Raw genomic sequence first — 11,791 nt, 5'->3', positions numbered from 1 at the left:
TATTTATGTGCATCTAGGCCAGATATAATGCTTAGTGTTTGCATGTGCGCCCGATTCCAAGCTGCACCAAAGGAATCGCATCACTTAGTTGTGAAGCGAATTCTTTGATATTTGGCTTACACCCCAACACTGGGATTATGGTATCCAAAGGGCTCAGAGTTTGATCTAGTTGGATTCTCAGATGTTGATTATGCTGGTGATAAGGTTGATCGCAAGTCCACATCAGGCACATGTCACTTTCTGGGACGATCACTTGTCTGGTGGTCTTCAAAGAAGCAGAACTGTGTGTCTCCCTCCACTGCTGAATCTGAATACATTGCCGCTGGATCTTGCTGTGCTCAGCTTCTATGGATGAAGCAAACTCTCAAGGACTATGGTGTCCACCTGAAGCATGTGCCTCTTTACTGCGACAATGAAAGCGCCATCAAGATTGCCAACAATCTAGTACAGCACTCGAAGACAAAGCACATTGAAATTCGTCATCACTTTCTCAGAGATCATGTCATGAAGGATGATATTGATATCATTCACATCAACATTGAAGAGCAACTGGCAGATATCTTCACAAAGCCCTTGGATGAGAAAAGGTTTTGCAAGTTGCGGTGTGAGCTAAATATCTTAGAATCCTCAAATGTCCTGTGATTGGACACACATCCTAAGACTTATGCATGTTGATGACTTAGATGTGCAACACACGAAGTAACGTATATCTTGAATCAGTGAAGACATACACTCTAAGTGTGAATACATTAATGCGGAATTTGACTTCGGAGCGCCACGATAATTGTGCGCCGTGTCTGGGTCTAATACTTCCTATACGGTGGGTAACGCCACCACCAAACTTTTTGTTTGAATTATTTCATCTGGCATGTCATTTGCAAAGTCTTCGCATTTGACTTGTGTTCAACATTGATTTGACTTTATGTTTATCTTCACAGTATTGATTTGGTCTTTTTCAGATATATATATATATATATATATATATATATATATATATATTTGTGTTTTGTCCTCTACAGCATTCACTTATAGCTATGTCTTCATGCTTGAATCTTTTGATCTAAGTGAATGTGATCGGACCCTAACCTCTTCTATGCTTCTATCTCGAATTCTATCTATCCAAATCATATGTATTCTATTGAAACTGTCGAATGTCTTCTCTGAGTCCCTGTCAGCAGAAGATATAGAGACAAAAGTTGAATCTGTTTTAAATGCTATATCCTTATTGCCTGAAACCCGAAGAAGACGGAACGACCACCCGACAGTCCAGGCGTGCGTGGGAACATGGAACAACTTCCAATGTGTTGCATGTTTGCCACGTGTCCCTCAGATGTGAACCGCCAGGGGCACCTGCGTAATTGCGCTGTGTTGTCCCTTTCCTTATAAATACACATCACATCGCGGTCAAAATACTTCTTCCACCTCTCCACCTCGCACAAACCCTAGCGATACTGCTAGCTCTCGACGACGCCGGTGACAAAGCGCTTAGCTGCCGCGACCTCACCGACGCCGTCCTCACGCCGGCTGCGGACCTCGTCTCCTCCGCCGCCGCCGTAGGTTTCTTCCGTCGCCAAGTTAGGGCAAGGGAGATTGAACTGCTCGGCCTCCAACTCCACTCCATCTAGCAGTTCTTCGTGTGGTAATTAAAACTTACTTTTTACTGTCTTTTTGATCCGATAGATCCATCCGCTACACCAAAAGTGGTTTCTAAACCTACAAAATTGGATCTATCATGTTCTGCATCTGATATCATGCCTAGTATATTAACTTATGCTTCACAACTTGTTAGATTTCTCACTTGTACTTATTCTTTGATTCGTACAAATCTGGAACCAACTCTCAATAAATAAGTGAATTTCTTCGCGCTATGAGGTCAATGTCTTCAAACTGATTTATCTTCAAAATCTTCTAAGAATGCATATGACCTCTACCCCTTCCCTCGCATCTCTAATGCTGTCACAGGTACACGTCCGTGGGAGAAGCCCTTGGTTCTCATAGTCTGCATTCATTTGCAGACTTCTTACAGCGTCACATGAATTCTCCTAAAGCCAGTTCCTGTCTGACCAGCAAAAGGAAGCCATTCATTGTTCTGGAGCCTCTCAGTCTGAATATTATGGCAACAGAAAAATCAGCAAGGAAAGGCGGCAGACAGCGCCGTGTGAATACATCCAAAGACTTGCCACCTGATCTGTATGAAATGTACAAGACAGATCCTGAAGAAACCTATGGCGAACGCAAGACTCGAATCCAATAGATTCGAAGATATTGGGCAGAGGAATGGTTCAAGTACATATTTGTCACTGCTGAGGATGCAGAGAAGAATGCCATCAAGCGACCCTGGGGACATATCTTATACAGAAATCTTCAACCCAAGTCCAAGTCGGAAGCCATTGCTCAATGCTTCTATCCTTGCATGGTCCGAGGACCACAGCCTGAAAATGCCGACCCATCCTCTCTACTATGGTGTCGCGAAGACAATCTGTTCAAGCGCAACTACAAGTTTGCCAAGGATTTTGCTGTGAAGAACAAGAAGAATCTTGGATGTAATTTCAACCCAGGTCCTTCTGCACCCAGAGCTGATGGCACACGTGATGCCAATCCAAATGTCATCGGCCCCTTCGACAACTTTGATGGTTTCCTCTCCTACATCTCCGCTCAGCGGGCTACTGTGGATCAATCTGTGGATGATGCTGAAACTGATGAAGCGCCAGCTCCACCAAAGCCACAGAAGCAGAAGAAAACAAAGGCTTCAAAGCCCTCTGCTGCTCGTAAAGCTTCGCGCCTGAAGCCATTGGCCACTGCACCTCCTGAAACCAGTGTGCAATCAGAAGATCTTTCTCGTGTCTCCAGGAAGACAGAGAAGTCCAAGAAGAAGATGCCCATCAAGAGTTCTGGGCATGCACTGACCCCCGCTGCCGTTCTGAGGAACGAAGATGAAACCATTGATCTATCAAGTGATGAAGATCTTGGTGATGATGCTCTTGAGCTACTGATAAAGAGCAAGCAAGAGGCGGAGATCTTCAACGATCTGCCCCTCTTTGATGTGGACATCTTGAATAACTTCATTGATGAGTGGTTTGAAAACCCGAGCCTCAGCATTGATGATCTTCGGCTTCCAATTGGCATCAGTGTCTCCTTCCATGGAGCCATAGCTAATGAGGTGGCTCTAGCTCAGAAGATAGTCGAGCTGAAAAACAAGATTTATCATGAGAAAGCTCAGTTCAAGAGGAACATGGCCAAGCTCAGCGTGGCTGATGTTCAAAACTTCAAGCAGATGCTGCATGAACTCAAGGAGCAGTTTCACAAGAAACATGAAGAAGCTAAAGGATCAAGAGAGCGGATGAAACTATCCGCAAGTAAATGTGTTCAAGTTCATAATGAAGCTGAAAAGCGCAAGGCACTTGGGCGTCCTGGCATCGACCCCAAGATGGCTGCCAAGAAGAAGGCTGCTGTGTCCCAAGCTGAAGCATCAGGGCGGGAAGCACCTCGCACTGTCTTCCCTGCCAGCATGACCGGCTCAAAGCCTAAGGTCCCCACAGCCGCTTCAGAACTAAAGAAGACAAGGGCAGCAGAAGCCGAAGCCAGAAAGCGCAAGAGCAAGAATGCCACTAATGGTGCTCCACAGACCAAGAAGAGGAAGATCTCCGCCCTTGTTGTCGAGCCCCTTGTTGTCGAGCCCATCTCAGTTGCTTGTCCTGCATCCGCATACCAAGAGCGTCATGTGGTGATCCATGAGCCTGCTTTCACAGAGGCTCCTGAAGTTGAAGAAGTTCCAGCTGTTGACCCCACTGCAGCTGAAGACATTGGTCCCCAAGAAAATGTAGATGATGATGAAGTCCTTCCTCAGATAGAGCACCAAACGGTATCATCGCCTGTTTTCACGAACAGCGAACTCATCACCATTGGTCGTCCCCTGACGCCAATTGCTCAGGATGATTCATGGGCTAATCGCCCTCAAGACTCCCCCCGTCAAGATGAGACACCAAGTACTCCACCACCTCAAGTCACCACTCCGGTGCTTGATGATGACGACTATGTGGTACAGCCAACTCCCTCTCCAAAAGCGTCACCTGCATTCCACAGGCTTCGCAAAGGACCAAGGCCACAAGTCCCTCTGCTGAGTGTTCTAGAAGGAGAAGTGCAACACAACTCAGTGGCACGTCAAGTGTTTCCTGAAGCCACTCCAACTGCGAACATCTCTGAGTCTGAAGCAAAGGCTTCTGAAGACATTCCGGCTGCATCAGCCGATGACAACCACGAACCTCTTCATGAAGAAGAGCGAGTTGCCACACCCCCTACCAACCAAGAAGTTGTTCTCGAGGAGAACGAGCCTGTGCCCGACCCTCCAGCTACTCAAGTGGAGGTTGAAAACATTGTGGCCGCCAGCCACAACACCACTGAAGCCAATGACATTGTCATGGCTGAAGATATTGTGGCGCCTGAAATGAATATGGTGCCTGAAGCTAATGTTGCACCTGAAGCCAATGTAGAAGCCCAGGTCAATGCCACTACTCCTGTACCGCCTCCAAGGCCTCACACCATTGAGCAAGCATTTGATCATGGTCAACTTGTCACCGTCCGCTGGCCCATTCTGGTTCCTCCGCCTGCTCCCGGACCGCAGTTTGACTATCATGTGGAGCACAGGCCTCAGATCCAGAAGCCAAAACCCAGGCTGCCAAGGTTTCCAGCGCAGTTATTACTCGTGTATCTTATACAATCAAGGGTGCATCTTTCCCCATATGCGTCTAGACTGCGAAGCCATTGCTGGTCTGCCCTGCTTGGAAGAAGCCCTCGACTACTTCAGAGATGCTGGCCTTCTATAGTTTGTGACCGACAAAGATAATTGGAATGAGGAGCTTCTGCTACAATTCTATGCCACTCTTCACATTCGCGGCTACAACAGGGATCCGAAGACTTGGGTCCTCTAGTGGATGACAGGCAATGTACACCATGAAGCCAAAGCTCTTGATATCATTGAGCTTACTGCCCTACCCACTCCAGGTGAATTGTATGAACCTGGTTGTCAGCTTCACCGCAATGCTCTGGAGAGCATATTCCTGAAGCCTGAGCCTAATATGAGCCAAATGCTGAGCATGATGAAGCCACTGCCACAAGATGCTGAATATCCAAAGGAATTCTTTGTTGAAGACCTAGAGTATCTGCCCCGCACCATCTATCATATTATAAGGTGAACTCTATGGCCGGTCAAAGGACATTCTCCTGCAGCAAAGCTTGAAGGCGCAATGAAGACATTGGTTTTCTATATTCTCAATGGCATCAGCTTCAATGCTCGGGATTTCTTCATCAGGCAACTTGCTGCATCTGGCTCTGATCTCTTTGGTCTGAAGTTTTATGCTCCATGGGTAATGCGCCTCGTCAAGCTCCACTCTTCTATCAACTATCAACCCTCTGCACGCAATCATATTATCTTCCTGCCAGAGGTTGATATGTCTATCGAAGCTATTTACCCAGAGCCTACCAAGAAGCCAATTTATCTTCACAATGTTGATCGCCAAAGTTTATCACAACCAATTGAGGGTGTTCTTGCGGCAACTCGTGTTTATCCTCTGGCTGGTACTACACGTGCACCTCATCGTGCAACAACTGAAGCCACTGAAAGCACTATTTCTCAAAGGCCTCGGAAGCGATCTCGTGTTCTCAATGACCGAGAGCTTCTCGTGGCATTACATCAAAAGAAGGATAAGCATCATTACTGGCTGAAGCGTCAGATGCAGAGCCTCTTGGTGGATGTCAATCGCTTTCACAATCTTGCCACCAAGAATGCATTTGTCACACATGAAACCTGTCGGCGGTCGTGGAAGAGTCTGACACTGCTAAGCTCTGAAGATGATCTTCAACAGGATGGCTTCACAGAACGGTTCAAATTTGATACCACTCCTCCCAGGAATGTTGACTTACGTCGGACTCCCTCTCTTGAAGACTCTGAGTACTCCTCCTCGGCGACCACTATCAATGCCAGAGTCATCGATGACAAAGATGATGCTACTTCACCTACTACAACTTCGCCGTGTATCGACACTGCACCAAGTTCTTCTGCACGACCGGACACCAACGCCGACCCTGCACCTTCACCTACTCCTCATGGGAACGAGTAGAAGCTCTATGTCTTCAAACCTTTTTGGTCCTTCCTGACAAAAGGGGGAGAACCATATGAGTTGATAGTCTTCAAGCGGGTCCTTATGGGTGGTTGCTATACTTTTTGCCAAATGTTCACAACTCTCGATTTTGATACATTTGGTTCTTTGAGTTGTAACACTTAAACTTGATGGTCGTTTGTTACCTTTTTGTCAACTATGTGATGGGACGATAAATTCCACATGTGCGACGATAGATTCCGCACGAAGTTATTCTGCAGATGTCCATTTTTCATTATGCATGCCATTATCTTCGTTATATCTTTTCATGCATGATGAATTGTCTTCTTAAGTTGAAGAGGATCTCCACAAGTACAACCTGCCATGTGCATTTGCATTCAAAAGCACAATACTTATATGCACATCTTTAGGGGGAGCCTGTTGCTACTTATGAAGACAATGCCTTAACCCTTACAATTTCACATACTTTTATCCCCGTTGAAAACTTCAACCAGTTTGTCATCAATCACCAAAAAGGGGGAGATTGCAAGTGCATCTAGTGCCACCCCTAGTTGGTTTTGGAGTATTGACGACAAACCTGGTTGAGGGACTAATGTGTTTGCGAGAATTGCAGGATAACACAGGTAGTAGTCCCTCATTGATTCGGTTTACCTACTAGAGATGACCCCTAAAAATGTGTGAAGACATTGAAGACAATGGTGGTCCATGAAGATATTCACATAGAAGACTATGACATGAGAAGACATCGCATGAAGACTATGGAGCACGAAGACATAGTTGTTTCGTTGTTTCCTTTTCTTTTTCTTGAGTCATAGGAACCACCGCACTGTTAAGTGGGGTCCAAGTGAACAAAGTCAGAATGACTGAAGTGATGCTCAACCAAATCCTATGTCTTCGAGCGAAGACAATGAGAGCAAATCTTATCCAGAGCTGGATGAGTCAGCTTTACTTGTAGCCCAACTCAAGCTGCCACGTGTGTTTGCTATCTGACCGTTGGAACACGTGTCAGTTCCTTAGTGACCCAAGGTCATTTCGGACAAATCAGGTCGGGTTGCCTAGTGGCTATAAATAGCCCACCCCCTACACCATAAATTGGTGGCTGCTCAGAGTTAGTACACGTTTTTTGTCGTTTGAGAGCAACCCACCTCCTAAGCATTTGAGAGAGAGAGATCCTTGTGAGGACAAAGCCCAAAACACCCAGAGCCCAAAGAGTGTTTGGCATCACTGAAGTCTTTCTGTCCGTGTGTTCTGAAGACTTGTTACATTTGAGGACTGTGAATCCTCCTGCCGGTTAGGCGTCGCATTCTGAGCATCCAAGAGTTATTGTGGAGTGCCGGTGAATGAAGTCTGTGGAGGTTCGGAAGTCTACCTTGAAGACTTACCAGAGTGATTGGGCGAGGACTAAGTGTCCTTAGCTCAAGGGGAATAAGGTGAAGACGCGGTCTTCTGAGTTAAATCTCATCCTCCCTAACCAGACGTACAGTTGTCACCCCAATTGGAACTGGTCCAACAAATCCCTGTCCTCACCAAGCAACTGGTTCTATATCTTACTCCGCTTTACTTACAGATTGTCTTCATGAAGTCATTGCCTGCTTGCATTATCTGTTTGACTTCACTGTGTGACGACTATTGTTGTTTGGCTTCATACTATCTTCCATCCTGATCCATTCTGCCTAGCAGCTAATAGTCTTCGTGCTTTCACTTCATTGAATACTTGACTATGGCTTGCCTAGTGTAGTCTACCTTCCGCTGCATGTCAATAGGTTCATTTCTATTTTTTTCTTTGAAACTCCCATGTTTTGAAGACTTTCATAAAAATTGCCTATTCACCCCCCCTCTAGTCGATAACTAGCATTTTCAAGGAGTAAACCAGGACAGAGGTAGTACTTGCTCTTAGGGTAACCATAGAGTTACTAGTCTAACTTACTTTCCACTATGACTAGCCTAAGCTACTATAGTAGTACAACAACAAAATGATGCAGGTGATCACGTGAGAAAAAGTACTAGAAACATTTCTTTCGGTGCAGTGCGTAGATGCAGTTTTGAACACTACACTTGTCATCGTCATTTGGGAAAATTATAAAAAAATTAGCTATGTTGTGATTATCGTTTACTAATAGGAAAGATGTTTCACCTCGATGAGTAGCTTCTCCATGCATGGAAAGCATGTAAGGAATCCAACAACTTGATCCAGGTTGGGGCCGATAGATTTTATTGCCAAGATCTTCACTGTGCGCATAGACTGGGTCTAGCTTGTGGGAATCATTTTCTGGAAGACAGTCGTAAATACATCAAGAAGAAAATTAAAAATGTGAATTTCAAGAAGACGGAGAAGAAGATGAGTGTTGTACCTGAACGATTACGGATCCAATAAAGAGTTTGGAGAATTTGGCAGACGAGTACACCAATGTTGTCAATTTCGGCGTGTCAATGAACCTGATTTTTGTTGAACCTTCTAGATCAGATACAAGCAATATCTCACGGAAAGGCACATTCTTAATGACCATAATGTGGAACAGCTGGAGTGATCTCTTCCCAATTGATGTCTTGTTGCTGGGCCAGTAAGACACATAAATCCATCAGAGATTCGTCGAGGCGATGTGGAGGCTAATGAACCCATGGATCTGCTCAAGACGAAGGTACTCGAGCGCAGTACAGCTGCGAAGCAGGTGCTCCATAGCCTTGTTCGAGATGGCAATGTCGAAGAGGTCGGGCTGCTTGAGTTGAGGGGGAAGAAGGGCGGGCGCGGCATTAATCTGGGGAAGATACCAGGAGCTGAAGTTGGCGCGGCGCAGCGTTGGCGTGAGGCGGAGCACGGACGGCGGCAGATACCGACATCGTCTAGCTTCGAAGCTGAGCTCCTCGAGCTGATCTAGGGCGGGGGATAATTACCACTCATCAAACTCGGCTTGGACCTTACAGTTGGTACTGAACATGCGGATGTCAAGGCGTATGGCTGGCCCAGGGTGCAACGAAATGATCTTAGAGACTGCGGACATGTGTTTGCAATCCCCGTCGCAGAGGCAGCTGTCGACGGTGAGGTTGAGGGGGACGCGGCGCCAGAGGGGGCACCACCGCCAGGAGAGTAGGGCGGTCCGCACGGCAGATTTGGTGGGGAGGAGGCCGATGATGACGAGCAACATGTCGTCGGGGAGGCTGCTGATGAAGTCCAAGCTCACCAGATGCGGTTTTGGCTCAAGCCGCCTCCGCTTGTTGGCTGCCTAGCCGTCCATCTCAACCGGCGGCGACGCCGGTGTACACGTGTGCTGGTGTGTGTTGTGTGCTGGCCTGCTGGGTGTGCGCGAGTGCGTCCTTCTGTGCATGCCGCGGCGCAGTGGTGAATTGTGCGCGAGTGCGTCCTTCACGCGGAAGAAGTGTGTCCTCAATGCGCCCTCAATTTACTAGCGTGCGGGGTGCTGCCCCAAGTGGTTTCAACTTTGTTTACGTCACTGCGTGCCAGATGGGCCTCTAGTTTAATTATTTCCACCCACTGCCAAATGGGCCAGCACCCGAAGATAAAGAACACGAGCTGACAAGGCAGCATGTGGACTGGTTGACCGGTCAACTAAACAATATACTGAGCTATACACTGACACAGTGAGCGTATAATCCGTCCGTATAGAGAGTTCGAGTGAGAGGGGAGGCCCATGAGAGATAGCAGAGAGCGAGAGAAAGAGCTACTCCCTCCATTCGATAATGTAGTGCCAACATTTTTTAAAATCAAACTTTTGAAACTTTGACCAAGTTTATAAAGAAATTAATTATATCTACAATACCAAAGATAAATGATAGTATGAAGTAAGTACATGTTGTGATGAATCTAATGATCATTCCAGATGTAAATATTTTTCTCCACATATACCTGGTCTAACTTTTCTTAGGTTTGACTTTTCAAAACATCCATATGCTTATGGACGTGAGAGAGTACCTAACTAGAGAGAGTGTGTGTGAAATAAAAAGAGTGACCGAAAAAATGTGTGTGCGTGTGTGAAAGAGACATGGACAACACACGATAAAGGTAGACAAAAAGCGAGTGTGTCTTATGCAAACATATCACACATGCATCTTCGACAGCGTAAGCAAGGTGAGCAGATAGTGTGTGGTTGTTTGCAACCGAGAGAGAAAGACCCCTAGCACGTAGCCAAGAGGGGTCTGACAAACAAGGGAGAGAGGTCGAGAGAGACGTACGGAGAAAATGCAGACATGGAGAGGAGAGAGTGTATGTTTGTCATAGAGAGATCCCCTGGAGATCGTCATGGGACTACATGGGTGGGAGATCGAGTGACAAGGTGTGTGCGCGATAGAAGATACCCCGAGAGATATTGAGATAGACGTATGGATGGAAGGAGACAATACGTGTGTTCCTGATGGCTAGTGAGAGATAATCATACTTAGGGGGGAGTGCATGCGCCTATGATGGAGTTAGGGATTATGGTACTTAGGGGGTGTGTGTCACATAGAGAGAGAACAAGGGCGGAGAATGTTAGATGGGTCTATGTAGCACGAGCGAGACATGTGTATGTGTGAACCAGGGAGATATAAAGTTTGAGAGAGATAGAGGAGCCCTGATAAGGCTGAGTGGTGCGTCAGATAGCTGAGAGGGGGAAAGAGATATTCCATCCGCTCGATAATGCAGTGCATGTAAATTTTTTAGAAGTCGAACTTTGGAATCTTTGACCAGGTTTATGCAAATGTTATTTATATCTACAATACCAAAGATACATCATAGGAAACTACATCTCATGATGAATCTAATGGTATATGTTTGCCATTCTAGATGTAAATGTTTTTTTCCACGTACATGGTCAAACTTTGTGATGTTTGACTTTTCAATAAATCTATATGCTATGGACCGAAGAGAGTGCCTAAGTCGAGAGAGATCAAGTGCATGTGAAGGAGAATGAGTGAGTGTGCAAAAAGAGTATGTGTGTGAAAGAGAAAGGGACAACAAACGATAAATTAGAGAGAGAGAGAGTGTGTGTTTTTTCATTTCTTATGCAAACATATCACGCATGCATCTCTCAGATAGAAAAGCGAGGTCAGGAGATACACGAAGTAAGCAACTGCGTGATTGTTTGCAAGGGAGAGAGACACCCCTATAGAACATGTCCAATAGAGGTCTGGCCAACAAGGAACAAAGGTCGAGAGGGACGCATGGAGAACATGGACGCATGGGGAGGGAGAGAGGGTGTGTTAGTGATACAGAGATCCCCTCGAGATCGTGAGGGGGCTATATGGGTGGGAGATCGAGGGAGGTGCGTCCACGATAGAAGGATGCCCCGAGAGAAATCGAGATAGACCATGCACATGTTTGTGATGGAGACTAAGATTAGCTAGTCATATACATATAGGGGGGACTGCGTGTGCCTACAATTGAGTGAGAGACCATCATACTTAGCTAGGCATGAGATTGTGTGTGTGTGCATGTGAGATGGAGAGAGAACGAGGGAGAGAGATAGAGTTTTAGATGGGTCTATCGAGTGCAAGTGAGATATGCATGTGTATGTGTGACCCAGGGAGATGGAGAGTTTGGGAGAGAGAGGGAAGAGCTCCAAGACGACAGAGTGGTGCGTGAGAGAGTTACAGGCAACGAGCCAAGGAATTTGTGTGCGTATGATGAGTGCACCCAAGATATTTAGCTTGGACTAGAGAATCATACATAGTGTGCGAGAGAG

The sequence above is a fragment of the Triticum aestivum genome, chromosome 3D, assembly GCF_018294505.1.
Source record: "Triticum aestivum cultivar Chinese Spring chromosome 3D, IWGSC CS RefSeq v2.1, whole genome shotgun sequence".
Classification (NCBI taxonomy): Eukaryota; Viridiplantae; Streptophyta; class Magnoliopsida; order Poales; family Poaceae; genus Triticum; species Triticum aestivum.
This window is presented reverse-complemented; position numbering follows the sequence as displayed.